Genomic DNA, 24,971 nt, shown 5'->3' on the forward strand with positions numbered 1-24,971 from the left:
ACCTTTTATTGATCAAATGCTAGAAAGGTTATCTAAAAATACTCATTTCTGTTTTCTTGATGGTTATTCTAGGTTTTCACAAATTGCTGTTAGAACTAAAGATCAAGAGAAAACCACTTTCACTTGTCCCTATGGAACTTATGCTTATAGACGTATTCCTTTTGGTTTATGTAATGCTCCTCCTACTTTTCAAAGATGCACGTCTACTATTTTTCATGGCTTTTGTGAAAAGATTGTAGAGGTATTCATGGATGATTTTTCTGTCTATGGGAATTCTTTTGATAATTGTTTGCGAAACCTTGATAAAGTTTTGCAGAGATGTGAAGAAACTAACCTTGTTCTCAATTGGGAGAAATGCCACTTTATGGTTAATGAAGGAATTGTATTGGGACATAAAATTTCTGAGAGAGGTATTGAAGTTGATAGAGCTAAGGTTGAAGCGATTGAGAAGATGCCCTATCCGAGGGATGTTAAAGGTATTCGTAGTGTTCTTGGTCATGTTGGTTTTTATAGGAGATTTATTAAAGATTTCTCTAAAATTTCAAAGCCTCTTACTAATCTTCTTCAAAAAGATGTACCTTTTGTTTTTGATGATGAATGTAAGGAAGCTTTTGAAACTCTAAAGAAAGCCTTAACAACTGCTCCTGTAGTTGAACCTCCTGATTGGAATTTACCTTTTGAAATTATGTGTGATGCTAGTGATTTTGCTGTTGGTGATGTTCTTGGACAGCGAGTAGATAAAAATTGAATGTTATTCATTATGCTAGTAAAACTCTTGATACTGCTCAAAGAAATTATGCTACAACTGAAAAAGAATTATTAGCTGTGGTTTTTGCTTGCGACAAGTTTAGACCTTATAATGTTGATTCAAAAGTCACAATTCATACTGATCATGCTGCAATTAGGTACCTTATGGAAAAGAATGCTAAGCCAAGGCTTATTAGATGGGTGCTTCTTTTGCAAGAATTTGATTTACATATTATAGATAGGAAAGGTGCTGATAATCCTGTTGCTGATAATTTGTCTAGATTGGAAAATATTTTTTATGATCCTGTTCCTGTTAATGATAGTTTTCCAAATGAAAAATTGGCTGTAATAAAGGTGAGCTCGCGAGATAGTCCTTGGTATGCTGATTATGCTAACTTTATTGTTTCTAAGTACTTGCCTCCAACCTTTTCAGCTCAGCAAAGGAGGAAATTCTTTTATGACTTGAGGCATTATTTTTGGGATGACCCACACTTATATAAAGAAGGAGTTGATGGTATTATGCGAAGATGTGTTCCCGAATATGAACAACAAGAGATATTGAGTAAGTGTCATGGTAGTGTTTATGGAGGACATCACGCCGGAGATAGAACCGCGCAAAAGGTCCTACAGTCAGGTTTTTATTGGCCAACTCTCTTTAAAGATGCAAGAAAGTTTATTTTATCTTGTGATGAATGTCAAAGAGTTGGTAATATCTCTAGACGCAATGAAATGCCTATGAATTATACTCTTGTTATTGAGCCATTTGATTGTTGGGGATTTGACTTCATGGGTCATTTCCCTTCTTCAGAAGGTAACACTCATATACTTGTTGCTATTGATTATGTTACTAAATGGGTGGAAGCCATACCCACAAAAAGTATTGATGGTGAGACCTCTTTAAGAATGCTTTTAGATGTTATTTTTCCTAGATTTGGAGTACCTAGATATCTTATGACTGATGGAGGTTCTCATTTTATTCATGGTGGTTTTAGAAAAACTCTTGCTAAATATGGTATTAATCATAGGATTGCTTCCGCTTATCATCCTCAAACTAGTGGACAAGTAGAATTATCAAATAGAGAAATTAAATCTATCTTGCAAAAGACTGTTAATAAATCTAGGAAAAATTGGGCTAGTAAGTTGGAGGAAGCACTATGGGCTTATAGAACTGCTTATAAAAATCCTATGGGTATGTCTCCTTATAAAATGGTTTATGGAAAAGCTTGTCATTTACCTTTAGAACTAGAGCACAAAGCTTATTGGGCTGTAAGAGAACTTAATAAAGATCCTAAACTTGTCGGTAAGAAAAGGTTGCTACAATTGAGTTCTTTAGATGAGTGGAGAAGTGAAGCTTATGAAAATGCTAAACTTTTTAAGGAGAAAGTTAAGAAATGGCATGATAGAAGAATTATCAAAAGAGAATTTAATGTTGGAGATAAAGTCCTATTGTATCTGTCTCGTCTCAGATTTTTTGCAGGGAAATTACTCTCAAAATGGGAAGGACCATATGTCATTGTGGAGGTTTATCGTTCAGGGGCAATAAAAATTGGTTCTCTGAAGGGTGATGCCACACAAGTGGTGAATGGACAAAGACTCAAGCATTATATTTCTGGAGATTCTTATAATGAAGATGTTGATGTTATTCAAGTGATGACTCCGGAAACTTTCATCAAAGATCAAATTGATAGTTCTGCAGAATTCGACTTCGAATAGGTAACAGTTCTGGTAATAAAAAGTTCGCGTTTAACTTCCCGAACAATGTTTTTGCTATTTTTAGAAAATATGAAAAAATGCGAGATCGAATCAGAGCGGAGGAGATGCACGAGGGCGCGTCCCCACGTGGTGGCGCAGGCCCCACCCTGGCCGCGCCGCCCTATGGGGACGGCTCCTCGGAGTCCCTCTTCCACTCTGGTTCGACCTGGTACTTTCCTTTTGTCGTGAAAATTTTTGCTATATAATCCCCCGGATCCCCCGAGGTCCATATATCGTTTTCTCGTCGTGTTTTGTTTCAAGCTGTTTTCTGTCAGGATCTGTTTTTGATCTAGAAGCACCATGGTCTCTAACAACAAGGGCAAGGAGCCTTTTGAGGAGGATATTCAAGACCCCGAGTTGAAAGAAGAAGTCGAGAGTGAAGATGAAGGAGAAGTGGAGGAAGACCCACGTGTATACCCGCGTGCCACCTTCGCAAGCATCGGGGTGGTGGCTAATCCGTTCAACCCCAAGAGAAGCGCACGAATTAGCACTGGAGAAAAGTCCCACGTCGCTTCCTAGCTCCAAGGACATCTCCTCCAGGCATCGATAACCCCTTCCACACTCTAATTCATAATAGTAAAACTGAAAGGATTCCCAATGCAGTATTGCCTAGTAGTTGGGATATGGATCGTTCTAACACTGCAGGAAGGATGAAACCTGAAGCTGAGGAGTGGGGAAACAACTCTAAGAGTTGGGACTCGCCGTCTGACATACTTCTTAACCGCGTCGAGCACAACTCGGAGCTGATCCGCAACCTCACTTACGAGATTGATGAGCTAAAGGAGCTTGTTAAGAAGCTTATCAAGAATTCACCATCACCACCGAAGGAGTAATTCATCATTGGTATTGGCACCTCCTTGGTTTGTTCCAAGCTTGGGGGAGTGCCGCGGTATCACATCATCACTATCTTTTACCTTTTTACTGTCAAGTAGTGTCATATCATGAGTACGGAAGTTATCATATAATATGGTTTGCAGTGTGGAAGTATCTCTCTTTTAGTTGGTTATCTATGTATCCCTTTGTGTGAGTTATCGTTATGGAATATTAATGAGAAGTTTTATCATTTACATTTTGCACACCTTATTTTAGTTTGCAATTTCTGTTATATGATTTATCTTGTTGTTATTATTGGTATCACTTTGGGAGCATTAAGTAAATCTATTTGGTTTTGGCAAACTTAGCATTGGTCAACAGCAACAATACTTTGAGGTTTAAGTAGAAAAGAGGGAAATACATGTAGATATATTATTTCATTATCTTTCTTTCTTGTTAGCTAATGATTTTAGTATTCTGGAGTTAAAATTGTTTGTGCTTACAAGGAAGATGCATGATTGTTTCTATCACATGTATATTTGTTTGTTTCCCTCAACTCTTATGCTTGCTTCAACCAACTTTGCTAGCCAAAGCCCTGTACTGAGAGGGAATGCTTCTCGTGCATCCAAAACCTTGAGCCAAAACCTACGCCATTTGTGTCCACCATAACTACCTACTATGTGGTATTTCTCTGCCATTCCAAGTAAATACTTCATGTGCTACCTTTAAACAATATAAAAAGCTAGTATCTCTTATTTGTGTCAATGTTTTATAGCTCATGAGGAAGTATGTGGTGTTTTATCTTTCAAATCTTGTTGGGCAGACTTTCACCAATGGACTAGTAGCACATCTGCTTATCCAATAATTTTGCAAAAATAGCTGGCAACGGGGTTCCTAGCCCCAATTAATTAACTTCCATTAATAATTCTCTTCACATGTTTTGCCCTGATTCATCAGTAAGCAACTTAATTTTGCAATAGACACTCCTCCATGGTATGTGAAATGTTGGAAGGCACCCGAGGATTCGGTTAGCCATGGCTTGTGTAAGAAAAGGTTGGGAGGAGTGTCATCCATAAATAAAACTAAAGTACATATGTAAACAAAAGAGAAAAGGGATGATCTACCTTGCTGGTAGAGATAACGTCCTTCATGGGAGACGCTCTTTGAAAGTCTGTTTGACAAGGGGGTTAGAGTGCCCATTACCATTCGTTGACAACAACAAACACCTCTCAAAACTATACTTTTATGCCCTCTATATGATTTCAAAACTTAAAAAGCTATAGCACATGATTTAATCCCTGCTTCCCTCTGCGAAGGGCCTATCTTTACTTTATGTTGAGTCAGTTAACCTATTTCCCTCTATCTTAAGCAAGCAATTGAGTTGTTGTGATCCAACCATTTATATTGTGATCTATTTAATCATGTCTTTCATTCTTCCTTGTTTAGTACAAATTGTATCTGAATGAATATGATTTTTAAGGTTATCAATGATTATGAGGAGATTGTCACGATTGAGCGTGTAAGTTCTGCCATATAAGCTCTAATATAAAGGCTCTACTCGAAAGATAAGTACAATCTATTAATTGTTCTTTGACCAAGAACGAAGTTTGCCATCACCAATTATGATTTCCTATGCACCTTTATTTTTGATTTCCCTCTACTTGTTTCAAGTTGAGTTATATGAGGAAGTTGTTCACTAGAATGTCTTGTGTGAATTAATGTGATGCTTCTTGTCCGTATTTCATTTATCGACTCTTCACTCCATAAACATGTGGTCTTGTTTACTGAGTTCAGTTTCGCTTGGGGACAAGCGAGGTCTAAGCTTGGGGGAGTTGATACGTCCATTTTGCATCACTATTTTATATCATAATTTACTGTTATTCATTGATATATTTCGATTTAGAGATGATACTTATGTTATTTCACCTATTTTGCATGTTTCATGATTACTGGAGAATTACTCACCGGAGTCAGGATTCTGCTGGAAAAAGCACCGTCATGATACAATATTTATGAAGATCAACAATTGACGGAAAATATACCGAAGCTCTTATTTTTAAAGAAGACGGAGCCAGCCAAAAGGGGAGGCCGAGGAGGGCCGCCATGGGCCCTCCCCATAGGCCGGCGCGGCCACCAGGCCAGGCGCGCCGCCACGTGGGGAGGGGGCCCACGACCCCCCTCGGCCATCTCCCTTTCGCGTACTTCATCTACCCGAAAACCTAAGGTGCAGAGGAGGATCGAGAGGAGGCACAGCCGCCTATGCGGGGCGGAAAAACACCAGAGAGAAAAGAGCTCTCCGGCAGGCTGAAATCTGTCGGGGAAATTCCCTCCCGGAGGGGGAAATCGTCGCCATCGTCACCGCCATCGAGCTGGACTTCATTGGGATCATCATCATCATCTCCACCACCGACACCGTCATCTCCACCGCTGCACCTCGTCTCCGCTGTAACATCTAGGGTTGAATCTTGATTATTTCATAGGGGAAACTCTCCGGTGTTGATTACTCCTTGTTATTGATGCTATTGAGTGAAACCGTTGAACCAAGGTTTATGTTCAGATTGTTATTCATCATCATATCACCTCTGATCATGTTCCATATGATGTCTTGTGAGTAGTTCGTTTAGTTCTTGAGGACATGGGTGAAGTCTAAATGTTAGTAGTGAACTATGTTGAGTAATATTTAATGGTTTGATATTTAAGTTGTGGTGTTATTCTTCTAGTGGTGTCATGTGAACGTCGACTACATGATACTTCACCTTTATGGGCCTAGGGGAATGCATCTTGTATTCGTTTGCTAATTGTGGGGTTGCCGGAGTGACAGCAACCTGAACCCCCGTTGGTATATCGATGCATGAGGGATAACCGAGGATCTCGAGTTTAAGGCTGTGGTTAGATTTATCTTAATTACTTTCTTGTATTTTCGGATGCTTGCAAGGGGTTCAATCACAAGTATGTATTAGTCCTAGGAAGGGCGGTGCATTATCATAGGTTCACCCACACAACACTTCTCAAAACAATGAAGATTAATCAACTATATGAAGCGAAAGCACTAGACTAAATCCCCGTGTGTCCTCAAGAATGTTTGGTCATCATAAGTAAACAAACCGGCTTGTCCTTTGTGCTAAAAAGGATTGGGCCACTCGCTGCAATTATTACTCTCGCATTTTACTTACTTGTATATTATTTATCTGCTATATTAAAACCCCCTGAATACTTGTCTATGAGCATTTACAGTGAATCCTTCATCGAAACTGCTTGTCAACACCTTCTGCTCCTTGTTGGGTTCGACACTCTTATTTATCGAAATTACTATGATACACCCCCTGTACTTGTGGGTCATCAGGTCATGAAGACTAAGTTCATCACCTCACATTGAATTACTTGTGAAAGTGATTTAAATGAGATGCTACATCTCATAGATTTCAAATACTAATTTTGAAATAATTTAAATGAGCTAGAAATGGCTACATAGCCACTATTTGAATCTAGCCCATGATCATATGATACCATTATGTCATATTTTGCATAATAAAAAATAGGGTTTGGAATGTGAATTATGAGAGATGGAATCACCTCAAAATTCATTATGGTTGATTTTTAATAATTGTTTGAATTTTGAAAAGGTACTGATTTGTTATTTTTCTTGCAAGTGTTCTACAATGGATCAAGTGTTAAGACCAGTGTAGTTGGCTAGATAATTTCACAAGCTTTCCAACAATATAAAATTCATCAATTTTGGCTCAGTAGAATTTGTTTTATTGAATTTTGAATGAAGCATCAGTATTGAATTTAGGTTTAAATATTAAAATCAAATTTGAACTAAATGGGCGCGCGGGAAACTAACTGGGCCGGCCCAACTTCGCTTCAGCGTGCAGCAGGCCGCCTGACAGGGGGCTCCACCTGTCAGCGGGTGTTACAACCCGAATCGGTACGCGCGAATGGGGGCCGTAGGATTAAAAGGCGATCTAACGGCCGAGGATCGTCTCCTTCCGCGACAGAAGGGCGACGGTCTCGAACCCTACCGGCGGCAGTGAGGGTCGACGGCGGCTTACCGGCGCTTCGGCGAGGCTCAACGAGGCAGGCGATCGGCGTAGAAGACGACGGCGAGGCAGATGGTGGTCGCGGCAGCTCCTGAGGTGGACGGAATCGACGGCGAGCGTGCAGGTGTACTGGCGGAGCTCCGGCGAGAAATTGGGGTGGCTCCAGCGATAATGTGGAGGGGGAAGGGGTCGAGGAGAGCGAGAGGAAGGATGGGAGTGGAGTGGTGTGCTGGAGAAGGGTCGGGGCGTGCTCCTTTTATAGGGTCGCGAGGTGCTGCGGAGGTCACCGGCGGGTGGGTGGTGGTGATGGAGCTACAGAGGGGGAGGAGCATGGGCGAGGGCAGGGGACGGTGCAGCGTGGACTAGCGGTCCTCTTGCGCGTCATGGCGCAGCAGGGGGTTGACGGAAGCGTGCGGGCGACGTTGTCGTCCTTGCAGTACTGCGGCGGAGAGGCGTCGACGGTGACGGCAGCTACAGGGCTCGCGCGGGCAGGTGAGCGTGTCTAGGAGGGAGCTGGTGTCGTGGCGAGTGAGTGGGTGAAAGGAGAGAGCGAGGAGAGGTCTGACGCGACGGGGCGAGGCGACGCTCTGGCGTGCCCGTGGCATGTCCATGCCGATCCTGGCGCGTCTGGGCATGTCTGGGCGCGTAGTGTTCCAGATGGTGCATGTCTCCTCGTCGACCAGGGCGAGTACAGGCGTGTCCTGTGGGGTGAGGTAAGCCTATTTGACAAGGTGAGGTCAACCAGAGTAAAGAGAAAGGGAGAGTTGGCATGGTGGTGTCATGGTGATTGGCATGGGCCTGTTTTGGTCAATTCTCTCCATGAACAGTGGTGCAAAGGGCATGGTGAGGTCAAGGAGAGGTGCAGGGATACTGTGGATGACCAAAGCATCCAAGTGCATGCTAAAATCCACTAGGTTTTAGTGTGTGTCAAATTTGCCAAATAGTGCACACAAGGTGTTTGATGAAATGGCCGAATGGAATTTGAATTTGAATTTTTCCAAACCCTTTTATGGGTTTGAGTCAAATAATGTTTGGTACCTAGTGCTGGTGTTGGTTTTCAAAATGGAAAGGTTTGGTGAAATTCCAAAATGGGGATGATCTTAAATCTGATTCAATGTTGCCACTTGGCATGCTTATAATAAGCAATTGGAAAAGAATTTGTATGGATGGTCAACACCAAATATGTTCACCTTGATGAGTTCTTGGATGAGGTGCAAAGAGTTGAGAAGATTTGGTTTAGAAATTTCTTAATACAGGGGCTCAAAGTAGGTATCATGTTAAAAATGTCACATATGACCATTATCATATGTGACTTCCATTTTTCATTTTCTTTTCTTTTGTTTTGATCTTCTTTGACCAAAAGGTATTCTTTTGAGTTTAGAAATTTTTTAAAACCATTTACACAAGGTAATATGGCCTAGGTTAAGATTTTACTCTAGTGGCCAAAGCTCACATATGCTTTTTCTTTTATTTTATTTTTCTTTTGCTTTGTTTCTTTTGGACTCCAAAGAGCAAGGTTTAGGGTTTAGAAACATTGTCACATATTTCAAACAAACATCATGGCAAAAATCACCATACATGCAGGCACATAGGGAAATGTAATTCAAAATTTTTGTTGGCTCCAAATTTTGGAAAAAGGGAATTGGTCTTCTTCATTGTTTTGAAATTTGGGATGTTACAAACCTTCCCCCCTTAAACAAAATCTCGTCCCGAGATTTAAGAAAAGTTAGGATCCTAAGAGAGATTGGGCAATTGGGTTAACAGGAAAACATACTCTGCATGGCAATGGGCGCTTCCTGGGCTTCTGTTGTACTCATGTGGTAGAGACGGCCGTTGCGGTTGTTCGGGTTCCTTCCAGTTGCGAAGCGGCACTGTTGCTGGGCAGGTGCACTGGTAGTGGGGGCTGTCTTCGCCAGTTTGTTGGGGCACTCGTTGGAGTAATGACCAGTAACTCCACATTCATAGCAGGTCACTGTTGACTTGTCCTTTGGGGCAATGGGTACAGTATTGCTTCCAGTCCTTGGGGCAGTGTTAGGGTTGTTGTTGTTACCATTATGATTGTTGTTGCTGTTGTTGTGGTTGTTGTTGTGGTTGCCTCCGGGCTTCGGGTGTCCTCCATTGTTGTTGGTGAAGTTTGGACGAAACGTTGGAACCGGTGGCTTGTTGTGTCTTGAGGCAAATCCTCCAGGTGAATTTTTGCGGTACTTCTGTGCATTGCTGGGTCCATTCTGGTGCATCATTCTGCGCTTGCGGTTCTCATTGGCTTGATGCAGCTTTCCTTCCATCTGGATGGCAGAGTCCACAAGGGCTTCTAGGTCAGCAAACGGGATGTTCACAAGTACAGTCTGCATCTCATCGTGCAGTCCATTCAGGAATCTCTCCTTCTTCTTCTCGTTGGTGTCGGTTTCATCCGAGGCGTACCTAGACAGAGTAAGAAATCTGTCACAGTATTCCACAACGGACATCGTTCCTTGTTTGAGTTCCCTGAGCTCATCCCCTCATCTTCTTGATTAGACCCTGGGGCACATGGTACTTGCTGAACTTGAGTTTGAAGTCTTCCCAGGTCATCATCTGTCCCGCATTCATTGCACGGGCACTAGTCCACCAGGCTCTAGCAGGTCCTGACAAATAGTGGGTGGCAAACAGTAATTTCTCTGCAGCTTCAACTCCTGCAACTTCCAGGTTGTTCTCCAATGTTTGGAGCCAATCATCTGCATCTAATGGTTCTTCGTTCTTGCTAAACATTGGGGGATTAGTATTCTGGAAATTCTTCAACTTGGATCCCGGATGATCCTGATGTCCATGTCCTTGGTTGGTCTGGGCTATCTGTTGCAGTACGACAAGGTTGGCTTGTCGCTCAGCTCTTTCAACTTCTCTATCTGCCATCATCATTTGCAGCATCTGCAGCATTGCATCCTGGTTGGTGATGCGGGTTGGAGGGGTCATCTGAACATTGAGGTAGATCATAAGATAAGAGGGAAATTTCTATGGTTTGTTTGGTTTGAAGTTTCAAAACTTGAGTAGTGCTGAGGTGGTAGAAACCAACAACACTTTTTCATTCATTCCAAACAATACACATTACAAACTAACACACCAATGGTTTTAAGAACCATTTCCTCGTTCTACGATACAAGGGGACGGATACAAACTCACACCTACGCTAGTGCTTAGTGATACTACTCTCCATCTGGAGTGGTGGGTTCTTCGTCTTCATGGGTAATGTTCTTGGTGAAAGGCGCGAGTGTTTTCCAACTCCTTGTGGGTCTTGTACAACATGAAGTCCAGGTATGCAACATAGTGGTTCATCTCCGGGTGCAGTGGCATGGTTATTGGCCTTCCCATGGGGTCATGTCTTGGGTAATAAATGAAGCGAGTGTTCTTGATCTTGTTCACATTCTGTCCGCACAAACGGGCAAGTGCTTCTTGCATGGCTTTGGCTATCCCTTCCTTCCAAGTGTTTCCCCTTATAGAAAACCATATGGTTTCCCAAATTGGGGCTCCCAGCTTTCCTCTCAGATCTGCAGTAACTTCCCACTGGGGTTGTCTTCCCGACTGATTATTGAGTGGAACTCCAAAGAACTCGGGATACGGGCGTCCTAAATATTCAACTAGTTTCTCCAAATCCTTCTCGAACATTAGGTCTCCTCCGTGGCCAAGCTGATAGAACTCACAGTTGTACTCCATCTCTGAACAATTAGGATGAGTAAGTTAGTGAAGTGATCAAGTGTGCAAAATTTTATGTAGAATTACTAGGAAAAGTAGAGCATGGATTTCTCTTTTTCAAAAGATCTCAAGGGTAAGAGTGAGAATAAGTTTTCATAAATATTCACGTCATTTGTTTTGGAAACTAAGTTTTTCAGACGTCCATTCTAACTAGGGCCTCCTAAGGTCAAACAATGGCTCTGATACCAACTTGTCAACACCCAGATTTTTAATTCCAGATGCCTATTATGTCGTACATCGCAATCCCAGGAATATTGTTTTTGCGAGACATAATAGATTGATATCACAGAACATCATTCATTACAAACCATAATTGTCTTACATCAAAGAATCACATGATCCAGTCTTAATACAACCATTGATCTAAGGATCAAATACATAACTGTGGTGACCCTGCATACCACTGCATGTTGTAGTATGCCAGTCGTTGATATAACATTCATGAAGTACCATTCCGCAAATATTACATCCCTCAGAGTAGTACAACAGAACATAGCAGGTCCATAACTCATTCATTTATTATTACAAGCATAATGTACATATCATCTCGGAGCTCCTCTTGGGTCCTGAGAGGGATACTCCTGGGTTCGAGGCGAACCAATCTTAGCTTACAATATAGAAGTCTTACTAGGTGGTACATTTATTCCCTCGAGCAGTAAAGTACTAAGAGTTCGTACTGCTCGGATACTACTACTTATCGGTCTAAGCTTGCTCTCCTCCGGAACCCTCCCCGGTTCCGTAGACTATAAGGTAGTCTACACCTTCGACACCTCCAGAGAGGTCTGGTTCTTCATAGCCAATGATGTCGGCTTCGTCAGAGTTGTCGTTGTCCTCCTCCAGATGGTTCAGACAATCTAAGCAGGGGATTTAAGAGTGGTATGAGTACGAGCGTACTCAACAAGTTCATTATAGAAAAGAGGTGTTTAATGCACTAGCTACCATATTAGACCAGAAAGTCTAATATCAATGCAAGTTTTGATAAACATTTCTTCAAGAGGTTGCTTTTATTTCAAAGAACTATGTCCGTCAGCCTTCACCGGTTTACTAGAACTTCATGGAGCTCCTTTCCGGCAGCGTTCGCGAGTTCCAAATCCCGGAACGAGGAGTGACGAGTCACGGTTCTTTACACTCTGCAGAGGTGTGTTGCTTTACCCATAAGAGATCTTAACCTTGGTGCCAACCGGGCAGCTTTCCCGTCCACACTTCCTTCGGTGTGAGGCCCGGTATAAGGTCATAGCCAATCATATTCCTCCGCTACCTCATACACCCACCCTTTGCTGCATCCCCGACCCTGGGTCCTCGTCGGTCCTCTTACACCAATTAAGGATGGACCCCGACCACGACGACGGTCTGGAATCGAACCAAACTCCTTCGTCGGTAGATGCAACCCCTCATAGACCGCAATACCGTGGGGAACTTTTGGCTTCCCTAGCCTACCGCTTGCACTTCGGCGACAAGTGTGCTACGGACAAAGCCGTGGGGAACTTTTGGCTTCCCCAGCCTACCGCTTGCCCCGACAGATGACAAGTGTGCTACGGTAAAGCACGTCCGTTGATGTACAAGAGGTGGAAATACGATTGACTGTTCCGTCCCACTCCAGATCTTATGGTTAACACGGGTATTACGGCACAAGAATCACTGGACGACATTTGTTGTTTAATCCTAGATGGATATAAACCCTTGCAATGGAACCTCCACCATAACAACACAATCCATGGTTCCATTGCCCACCACTTAGTCATATTCATAGTTATGAAAATAGTGGTTTTTCTTTTTATGCAATAGTGATAAACATAGTACTTTGCAAGTAATTTGGTAAAAATACTCAAATGACATGAGCAAGTGATGAACTTGCCTGAACACTGCAAAGTGTTGCAGTTGGATGGTTGATACGCGTACAGCACGCGTCCGTTGGGAACCCCAAGTGGAAGGTGTGATGCGTACAGCAGCAAGTTTCCCTCAGTATGAAACCAAGGTTTATCGAACCAGTAGGAGCCAAGAAGCACGTTGAAGGTTGATGGCGGCGAGATGTAGTGCGGCGCAACACCAGGGATTCCGGCGCCAACGTGGAACCTGCACAACACAACCAAAGTACTTTGCCCCAACGAAACAGTGAGGTTGTCAATCTCATCGGCTTGCTGTAACAAAGGATTAAATGTATAGTGTGGATGATGATTGTTTGCAGAAAATAGTAGAAACAATATTGCAGTAGATTGTATTCGATGTAAAAGAATGGACCGGGGTCCACAGTTCACTAGAGGTGTCTCTCCCATAAGAAATAGCATATTGGGTAAACAAATTACAGTTGGGCAATTGACAAATAGAGAGGGCATGACAATGCACATACATGACATGATGAGTATTGTGAGATTCAATTGGGCATTACGACAAAGTACATAGACCGCTATCCAAGCATGCATCTATGCCTAAAAAGTCCACTTTCGAGTTATCATCCGAACCCCTTCCGGTATTAAGTTGCAAGCAACGAGACAATTGCATTAAGTATGGTGCGTAATGTAATCAATAACTATATCCTCGAACATAGCATCAATGTTTTATCCCTAGTGGCAACAGCACATCCATAACCTTAGAGGTTCTTGTCACTCCTCCAGATTCACGGAGACATGAACCCACTATCGAGCATAAATACTCCCTCTTGGAGTTACAAGCATCAACTTGGCCAAAGCATCTACTAGTAACGGAGAGCATGCAAGATCATAAACAACACATAGATTGATAATCAACATAACATAGTATTCTCTATTCATCGGATCCCAACAAACACACATGTAGCATTACAGATAGATGATCTTGATCATGATAGGCAGCTCACAAGATCGGACAATGATAGCACAATGGGGAGAAGACAGCCATCTAGCTACTCGCTATGGACCCATAGTCCAGGGGTGAACTACTCACACATCAATCCGGAGGCGACCATGGCGGTGTAGAGTCCTCCGGGAGATGATTCCCCTCTCCGGCAGGGTGCCGGAGGTGATCTCCAGAATCCCCCGAGATGGGATTGGCGGCGGCGGCGTCTCAGTATGTTTTCTCGTATCGTGGCTCTCGGTACTGGGGGTTTCGCGACGAAGGCTATTTGTAGGCGGAAGGGTAGGTCAGGGGGGCTTACGAGGGGCCCACACACTAGGTCGGCGCGGCCAGGGCCTGGGCCGCGCCGCCCTATGGTGTGGCCACCTCGTGGCCCCACTTCCTTTCCCCCTCGGTCTTCTGGAAGCTTCGTGCAAAAATAGGACCCTGGGCGTTGATTTCGTCCAATTCCGAGAATATTTCCTTACTAGGATTTCGAAACCAAAAACAGCGAGATAACGAGCAATCGGCTCTTCGGCATCTCGTTAATAGGTTAGTGCCGGAAAATGCATAATAATGACATATAATGTGTATAAAACATGTGAGTATCATCATAAAAGTAGCATGGAACATAAGAAATTATAGATACGTTTGAGACGTATCAAGCATCCCCAAGCTTAGTTCCTACTCGTCCCGAGTAGGTAAACGATAACAAAGATAATTTCTTAAGTGACAATGCTACCAACATAATCTTGATCATACTATTGTAAGCACATGTAATGAATGCAGCGATCAAAACAATGGTAAATGACATGAGTAAACAACTCGAATCATAAAGCAAAGACTTTTCATGAATAGTACTTAAAGACAAGCATCAATAAGTCTTGCATAAGAGTTAACTCATAAAGCAATAATTCAAAGTATAGGTATTGAAGCAACACAAAGGAAGATGAAGTTTCAGCGGTTGCTTTCAACTTGTAACATGTATATCTTATGGATATTGTCAATGTAAAGTAATATAACAAGTGCAATATGCAAGTATGTAGGAATCAATGCACAGTTCACACAAGTGTTTGCTTTTTGAGGTAGAGAGAAATAGGTGAACTGACTCAACATAAAAGTAAAAGAATGGTCCTTCAAAGAGGAAAGCATCGATTGCTATATTTGTGCTAGAGCTTTTATTTTGAAAACAAGAAACAATTTTGTCAACGGTAGTAATAAAGCATATGAGTTATGTAAATTATATCTTACAAGTTGCAACCCTCATGCATAGTATACTAATAGTGCCCGCACCTTGTCCTAATTACCTTGGACTACCGGATCATTGCAATACACATGTTTTAACCAAGTGTCACAATGGGGTACCTCTATGCCGCATGTACAAAGGTCTAAGGAGAAAGCTCGCATTGGATTTCTCGCTTTTGTTATTCTCAACTTAGACATCCATACCGGGACAACATAGACAACAGATAATGGACTCCTCTTTAATGCATAAGCATGTAGCAACAATTAGTGTTCTCATATGAGATTGAGGATATATGTCCAAAACTGAAACTTCCACCATGATTCATGGCTTTAGTTAGCTGCCCAATGTTCTTCTCTAACAATATGCATGCTCTAACCATAAAAGTGGTAGATCTCTCTTACTTCAGACAAGACGAACATGCATAGCAACTCACATGATATTCAACAAACAAATAGTTGATGGCGTCCCCAGGAACATGGTTATCGCACAACAAGCAACTTAATAAGAGATAAAGTGCATAAGTACATATTCAATACCACAATAGTTTTTTAAGCTATTTGTCCCATGAGCTATATATTGTAAAGGTAAAGAATGGAAATTTTAAAGGTAGCACTCAAGCAATTTACTTTGGAATGGCGGAGAAAAATACCATGTGGTAGGTAGGTATGGTGGACACAAATGGCATAGTGGTTGGCTCAAGGATTTTGGATGCATGAGAAGTATTCCCTCTCGATACAAGGTTTAGGCTAGCAAGGTTATTTGAAACAAAAACAAGGATGAACCGGTACAGCAAAACTCACATAAAAGACATATTGTAAACATTATAAGACTCTATACCGTCTTCCTTGTTGTTCAAACTCAATACTATAAATTATCTAGACCTTAGAGAAACCAAACATGCAAATCAGATTTTAGCATGCTCTATGTATTTCTTCATTAATGGGTGCAAAGTATATGATGCAAGAGCTTAAACATGAGCACAACAATTGCCAAGTATCACATTATTCAAGATGTTATACCAATTACCACATATATCATTTTCCAATTCCAACCATATAACAATTTAACGAAGAAGAAACTTTCGCCATGAATACTATGAGTAAAGCTAAGGACATATGTGTCCATATGCAACAGAGGAGCGTGTCTCTCTCCCATACAATGAATGCTAGGATCCATTTTATTCAAACAAAACAAAAACGAAAACAAACAGACGCTCCAAGCAAAGTACATAAGATGTGATGGAATAAAAATATAGTTTCAGGGGAGGAACCTGATAATGTTGTCGATGAAGAAGGGGATGCCTTGGGCATCCCCAAGCTTAGACGCTTGAGTCTTCTTGATATATGCAGGGGTGAACCACCGGGGCATCCCCAAGCTTAGAGCTTTCACTCTCCTTGATCATATTGTATCATCCTCCTCTCTTGATCCTTGAAAACTTCCTCCACACCAAACTCAAAGCAACTCGTTAGAGGGTTAGTGCACAATTAAAATTCACATATTCAGAGGTGACACAATCATTTTTTATACTTCTGGACATTGCACAAAGCTACTGAAAGTCAATGGAATCGAAAAATCCATCTAACATATCAAAACAAGCAATGCAAAATAAAAGGCAGAATCTGTCAAAACAGAAATGTTCGTAAAGACGAATTTTTAACATGCACCAGACTTGCTCAGATGAAAAAACTTAAAACTAATGAAAGTTGCGTACATATCTTAGGATCATTCACGTAAATTGGCATAATTTTCTGAGTTACCTACAGAGAATTAGACCCAAATTAGTGACAGCAAAGAAAACTGTTTCTGTGCAGTAATCCAAATCTAGTATCATACTTTTATTAGAGACTTTACTTGGCACAACAATGCAATAAAACTAAGATAAGGAGAGGTTGCTACAGTAGTAAACAACTTCCAAGACTCAAATATAAAATAAAAATACTGTAGTAAAAACATGGGTTGTCTCCCATAAGCGCTTTCTTTAACGCCTTTCAGCTAGGCGCAGAAAGTGTGTATCAAGTATTATCGAGAGATGAAGCATCAACATCATAATTTGTTCTAATAATAGAATCAAAAGGTAACTTCATTCTCTTTCTAGGGAAGTGTTCCATACCTTTCTTGAGAGGAAATTGATATTTAATATTACCTTCCTTCATATCAATGGTAGCACCAACAGTTCGAAGAAAAGGTCTTCCCAATATAATGGGACAAGATGCATTGCATTCAATATCCAAAACAACAAAATCAACGGGGACAAGGTTATTGTTAACCATAATACGAACATTATCAACTCTCCCCAAAGGTTTCTTCATATAGTTATCAGCAAGATTAACATCCAAATAACAATTTTTCAATGGTGGCAAGTCAAGCATATTATAGATTTTCTTAGGCAGAGATAGCAACCAGTCTTTAGCTCTTCCTCTTAGTGAGAAAGGGAACAATTTTAATTTTATTATGTCACCATATACATCTTTATACTTTTGCATTTCACAAAGTTCAACAAAATTATTGAGATGGGCAGCAGCATCATCAGAACTAACACCAGCAAATTGCTCTCGCATAACAAGATTCAGTAAAGCAGGTTTAATTTCAAAGAATTCCGCCGTAGTAGCGGGTGGAGCAATAGGTGTGCATAAGAAATCATTATTATTTGTGGTTGTGAAGTCACACAACTTAGTATTCTCAGCAGTATTCATTTTAGCAACAGTAAATAAAGTAAACTAGATAAAGTAAATGCAAGTAACTAATTTTTTGTGTTTCTGATATAGCAAACAAGATAGTAAATAAAGTAAAAATAGCAACTAATTTTTTTGTATTTTGATATAATGCAGCAAACAAAGTAGTAAATAAAAGTAAAGCAAGACAAAAACAAAGTAAAGAGATTGGATTGTGAAGACTCCCCTTGCAGCGTGTCTTGATCTCCCCGGAAACGGCGCTCGGTAAATTTAGCTTCGATACGCGCTGACTGATGGCGTGCACGCGTCCGTTGGGAACCCCAAGTGGAAGGTGTGATGCGTACAACGAGCAAGTTTCCCTCAGTATGAAACCAAGGTTTATCGAACCAAGTAGGAGCCAAGAAGCACGTTGAAGGTTGATGGCGGCGAGATGTAGTGCGGCGCAACACCAGGGATTCCGGCGCCAACGTGGAACTCGCACAACACAACCAAAGTACTTTGCCCCAACGAAACAAGTGAGGTTGTCAATCTCACCGGCTTGCTCGTAACAAAGGATTAAATGTATAGTGTGGATGATGATTGTTTGCAGAAAATAGTAGAAACAAGTATTGCAAGAGATTGTATTCGATGTAAAAGAATGGACCGGGGTCCACAGCTCACTAGAGGTGTCTCTCCCATAAGAAATAGCATATTGGGTAAACAAATTACAGTTGGGCAATTGACAAATAGAGAGGGCATGACAATGCACATACATGACATGATGAGTATTGTGAGATTCAATTGGGCATTACGACAAAGTACATAGACCGCTATCCAAGCATGCATCTATGCCTAAAAAGTCCACTTTCGAGGTTATCATCCGAACCCCTTCCGTATTAAGTTGCAAGCAACAAGACAATTGCATTAAGTATGGTGCGTAATGTAATCAATAACTATATCCTCGAACATAGCATCAATGTTTTATCCCTAGTGGCAACAAGCACATCCATAACCTTAGAGGTTCTTGTCACTCCTCCAGCATTCAACGGAGACATGAACCCACTATCGAGCATAAATACTCCCTCTTGGAGTTACAAGCATCAACTTGGCCAAAGCATCTACTAGTAACGGAGAGCATGCAAGATCATAAACAACACATAGATTGATAATCAACATAACATAGTATTCTCTATTCATCGGATCCCAACAAACACACATGTAGCATTACAGATAGATGATCTTGATCATGATAGGCAGCTCACAAGATCAGACAATGATAGCACAATGGGGAGAAGACAACCATCTAGCTACTGCTATGGACTCATAGTCCAGGGGTGAACTACTCACACATCAATCCGGAGGCGACCATGGCGGTGTAGAGTCCTCCGGGAGATGATTCCCCTCTCCGGCAGGGTGCCGGAGGTGATCTCCGAATCCCCCGAGATGGGATTGGCGGCGGCGGCGTCTCGGTATGTTTTCTCGTATCGTGGCTCTCGGTATCGGGGGTTTCGCGACGAAGGCTATTTGTAGGCGGAAGGGTAGGTCAGGGGGGCTTACGAGGGGCCCACACACTAGGTCGGCGCGGCCAGGGCCTGGGCCGCGCCGCCCTATGGTGTGGCCACCTCGTGGCCCCACTTCCTTCCCCCCTCGGTCTTCTGGAAGCTTCGTGCAAAAATAGGACCCTGGGCGTTGATTTCGTCCAATTCCGAGAATATTTCCTTACTAGGATTTCTGAAACCAAAAATGGCAGAAAACAGCAACTGGCTCTTCGGCATCTCGTTAATAGGTTAGTGCCGGAAAATGCATAATAATGACATATAATGTGTATAAAACATATGAGTATCATCATAAAAGTAGCATGGAACATAAGAAGTTATAGATACGTTTGAGACGTATCAATGGTGTGGACTGACCCTTGTCCTCTGTTGCTGAAAAATAGCATCATTGTCCGATAAGGGCAATGGTTAAAGAAGCATTGATGCATGATTCCAGTTTTAGGGTTTGTTCCCCCCTTCCGATGTCATTATGAAATACTAAGAATAACTTAGGGATACTCTCTTTAAGGCAAAATACAACCTTGAAATGTTGTCAAGGTGTTTTTAGAGTCCAAAAGAATTTATGGACTTATTTTCATTATTGAAAATAAAATGTGTGATTTAAATGATTATTTAAATCATCAAACTTGAACTTATTCTTGTTTAACTTCAAAAATTCTATTTCATATTTTATTATGATAGAGTTTTTTATACTGAGTGGTTTTCATATTTTTAATTATTTTTTAGAGCTATAATGATTTTATAAAATTTGGTCAAAATTTGTGTTTTTAAATGAATTTGGAAATGACCAAATTACCCCTGGGCCCACCTGTCGGTGTAACCCAGTGGGGTTAGGTCGAACCGACCCACCTGGTCCGGCTCGACCAGCCTCACTTCTCTCTCTCTCTCGCGCGCGTCTGAAACCCTAACCCTAACCCTCTCTCTGGCGACCTGCGTCGCCTTCGCCATCGCCGCTCGATTCCGGTGAGCTCCGCCGGACTTGGCCCCCGCCATGGTGCGCAATCGACGCGGCGCTTGACGGCGCGTCGATCTATCCGCGTCGATTTGATGCGGGCGACCTGGTGCGCTCATCCTCGACCCTCTCTGGTGCTAGGGTTACGGGATCCGCGCGATCCCGCTACTCCTAGAGCTCCTAGCGTGATGGCGCCGCCGTGGCTTCGCCGCCGTGGTGCGGTTGGTGCTGTGGCGCCGCCATGGCTTGGCTTGGCCTGGCGCCGCCGCGCCCTGGCGTGTGCCGCCGTGGCCGCCATGGCTGTGTCTGCCATCTGCTCGCTCCTGGTACGTGCTCTACTCCCCTCTCTCCCTCTTGTGCCTGTTCTACTTCCTCCTCCTCTAGCTCTGGCCATGGCTTGTATCTCTATGTAGAGATGCTCGCCATGCCGATGCTCTACTGCTGCGCCTTGCTTGCCTGCTCATGAGCTGTTGTGCTCTGCTGCTGCGCCATGCTTGCCTGCTCATGAACTGCTATGTTATGCTCCTATGTTGTTATGCTACTGCTGTGTATCTGCTGGCCTTGGCCAATGCTTCTATGCAATATTTCTTATGCTAAGTGCCTGCCTATGCTTGCCATTCTTGCTTGATTCTAGCTCTGTGCCTCTATTTATGTTATTATGCTTGCCAGACACTCAAGTGTGTTCATTTATATTGCCCTGGCCTGATGACAGTGTATCATTCTTGCAATTTTGCAAGTGCCAGAGCCATTGTGTGCTATTACTTGTGCTCAAATTCATGAGTATGCTCAATTGAGCATTGATGTTGGTTTATCAGTGTTATTCAGTGATGAGTGTATGTGCTTTGCTTGTGTATCTTGATCCAGTGGCTCATCAAGACTTTGATGTGCTTCTGGATACAATCATAAAGTAATTTATTCAGTTATCTGTTTATTCAGAAAAGACATGGTTGGATTTCTTCAGTATCTGGTTATTTCCTGTTGCTGTACTTGGCTGTGGCAACCTGTAGCAAGAGCTAGTGGTGCTCTGATGATCAATTGTTCAATAATTGGTTGTGAGAAATTGTGTGCTCCTCTTTGTGACTAACTGGTGTTCTTCCTTGGCCTGTGTGGCACTCAAGCCTGTGCTGGTGCATGCTCTTGCTTACCCCAGCACCTGCTGTTGGTTGCAGTGATCATCTGGATCATTTGCAAGGGTCTGGTGCACTGTTTAATTATGCATCTCATTTATCTGTGTAGTTTAACTTGATTGAATAGATAAATGAGGTGAACTGCTGAGCAGTAATGATCTCATGGATGGACTTGATGTAGCTAGAGGGATGCCAATCACTGATTGGGTACCCTAGCTCATGTTGAACCTTATTGGGTTATGATGCAGTGGCTTAGTGAGTGTTCCTATGGGTTTGAGGTAGCCCTGACAGCCTTTGTGCTGTCCCAGGGTGGCTCCCCTTTCTTTGGATGTTGCTGTGACTCTCTCATGCTATCTGGTTGATCCATGACTGGATTACCAGTAGCTTTTGATGTTGAAAACAAGATAGACATTTAGATGTCTATATTCTGATGGTGTAACTAGCTGTGTGGTGCTAGGTGAGTTTGGATGGCTAGTTAGGGATTAAATCCATGTTGGATTTCTCTGGTAGTGTCACCATGCTGACACACCAATGTTCCCTTGGGTGATTTCCTTCTGGCTAATCTTCAGTTTGCTTGCACCAAAGGGCTTAGTAGCCAGATGATGATACAAACGGGGTTTCATACCCACTTTGCTTCTGTGATGCAAGTGTATGCTTATTTATGAGCAAGACTTGGTTTTGCTCAGGATGATTTGGTTTATACCTCACTCCAGCTCCTAGATTCTTTGTTGATGTAGAGGATTGCTTCTTTGTTGAGCTTATGCTTGCCCTGCTCCTCCTTGCAAGCCTATAGTGCTTGATCTCGTCTTTGTGATGGTTTTGGGCAGGTTGAACAGCAGTGTTCTTCTTCCTGTTCTTGTGTTTTTGATTTCTGGTGACTTACCAGTGAAGCCTGTCGATGGTTTGCTGGTTCTGGCGGTGGAAAAGGTTTTATACCACCCTTGCTTTGCTCTCCTGGTCGACAACAAGCCCTGGCAACACTTGGTAACTCACTGCTGGTGTGTGTGTGTGTTGTGCTGCATGCACACTGCCTGGTGAGCAGGTTGGCTGTGTGTGTGTGTGTGCTAAGTGCTTGGTACCTGGGCTGTGAGTAGATCAGCTCGGCAGAGCTGATCATATCTTCTCCATTCACCATTTCTTTTCTAACCTGCCAGGTGGCAATGCCACTTGGCATAACTAGTGATTTGCTATGTTGTGTGCAGGGATCAAGATGATGATCAAAATGAAGATCAAGTGAAGATCAAGCTCAAGCATCTGTGGAGATTAGCTTGTAGTTTTAGGATAGAATTTGACATTGTACTTTTCTTTCTTTTTCTTTCTTCATTTCTGCCAATTCTTGTAATGTGTTGTAATGTTCTTATATTTCAATTATGAATATTGTAAAGACAATGTATATTGTGTGTTTATCAATAAAGCTCAAAGTTTTCTCTAATGAGCTTTACTTATTATTTGTATTGTTCATATTGTTTATTTCTTAATTATTTATAATTGTTTAATGAATTATCTCAAGTTTGAATTATGAGATATCTATTTGATGTTTGAATTTGAAATTCAAATTCAACTTTGGTTTGAATTCAATCATGCAACTTAAATCTGAATTCAATCATGCAACTTAAGTTTGTGATGCAATATCTCTTCTCTCTTCTCAAAACCTAACTTAGTTGAATAAGAACAAGTTTGTCACACTCTCGAAACCCTAACCCTGTAAGGTGTCGAGAGAGAAACTTGTCCCCCTTCGATGCAGTTTAGTTTTAAAAGCGCGAAATTTCCCCAGAATTTACGTTTGTAACATCCCAATTTTCAAATTTTCAAACTTCATGCATGGCATTCATAAGCATGCATTTCATACATGTGCATCATGACATTTTTGCGTTAAGAGAAATTCAAAAGTTATTTCAAAAACCAAACCCTAAAATAGCGTTATTAGCCACTTATGTGTCTATGCGAACTTTGGTTTTAAAAGTATTTTATTTTGTTTCAAAAATGTTTCCAAACTGAAGACATTTTCACAAGGAATCCATCGGTATCTTATTTGCATTTTTCCGATTTATTTTGAGTGCTCAAATACATATTCAAATAAGAGAAAGAAAAATAAAAAAAAAGAAGAAAAAAAAGGGAAACGGCCGACTGGGCCGACCCAGGCAACCGCCGGCCTAGCCAGGCCGGCCAGCCTTCCCCGCGCCCCCTCCTTTCCTCCCACTGGGCCGAGCCAGCCAAGCCAGCCAGGCCTCCCCAGCGCCCCACCTCCTCTCCCTTCCCCCTGGGCCGACAAGGCCAAGGCAGGCCCAGCCGGCTAACGCCCCCACTGGCCCAGCCGCCCGACGCCCAATCGTCCCCAACCTCCTCCACGAACCGCCGCCTCCCCACGACGCACGCACGCACACAGGCAACCGCCGGCCACCTCGCCACCCCACTCGCCCCACCCCGCTCGCCCCTCCCCCTCTCAGCCCGAGCCCCTCCCCATAAAGGCCCCGGCCTCCTCTCTCCATTCCCCTTTTCCCCTTCTCCAATCGCGCCCCCAGGCCCCTGCAATTGCTCGCCGGAGACCACGTCGCGCCGCCACCTCCAGCCGCCCCTCGCCGCCGGCAGGGACCACCTTGGGCCGCGCCGTCGACGCCCCTAGATCCGCCTCGCCGTGCCGCACCCCGTGCGCGCCTTGGCCAGGCCGGGAGCGTCGCCGCCGGCGAGCCACCTCATCGCCGGCCACATCAGCGCCACGCGTACGCCCAGTCAGCGCCACCTGGGTAAACCCCCTTTTCTCTTTATTTCTTTCCAATCCAGTCAACAAATCTGAGCCGTAGACGTTATGAAGATCCAACGGTGCAAAGAGCTGATCCGTGACGAAGGGGTACGCACCAATAGCAGAGCGCCACATGTCCAGTGACCACCCTAGATTTCGTTTTAACAGCAATTCGATAGTCCGCGCTTTGCAAAATTCATAACCAGAGCTCCGTATGTCCAAAAATCACAAACTTTATATCGTTGGAATCCTAAAAATATGAGGAACATTTTGGAACAATAAAATGTGGACTTACAGAAGTTTGAGTTTCATTCATATTTAGATGCCTAATCGGAGTACTTAACCCGTAAAAAGAGATCTACATACCCTTTTCGAGTGATTCCTTTTGCATATGCTTGCAAATGTTACCCTCTGTCCAGTAGTACCAAAATCATCATTTGTCTACTGTACCAAAACACCTTTTTCAATTAATGGTAGTTGCCCTTCGCTAGTGCGACATAGAAGGTTCGCAATAATTCAACCAACGATAAAACTTGACCATTGCATCATGCATATAGTGACAACCAGAGATAATTAAATGGAGTGTACTTGTGTAAATATCATATGCATCTCATGTCTATGCTTGTGCATTTGTGCTGTGCATTGTGTTTATGGTGGTATGTATGTATTGCTTGTAGATTTCGATTGTGACAGCTGCAACCTTTGTGACAGCGAAGATTGCAACTCCTCCCGCTGAAAAAGGCAAGTGACACACACCAAAAGTCCTAGTTTTAATCTTGCACTGTAGAGTTTTTATAGTAGACATGTCTAGGGTTT

Source organism: Lolium rigidum, chromosome 1 (genome assembly GCF_022539505.1).
Source record: "Lolium rigidum isolate FL_2022 chromosome 1, APGP_CSIRO_Lrig_0.1, whole genome shotgun sequence".
In the NCBI taxonomy this organism is placed as follows: Eukaryota; Viridiplantae; Streptophyta; class Magnoliopsida; order Poales; family Poaceae; genus Lolium; species Lolium rigidum.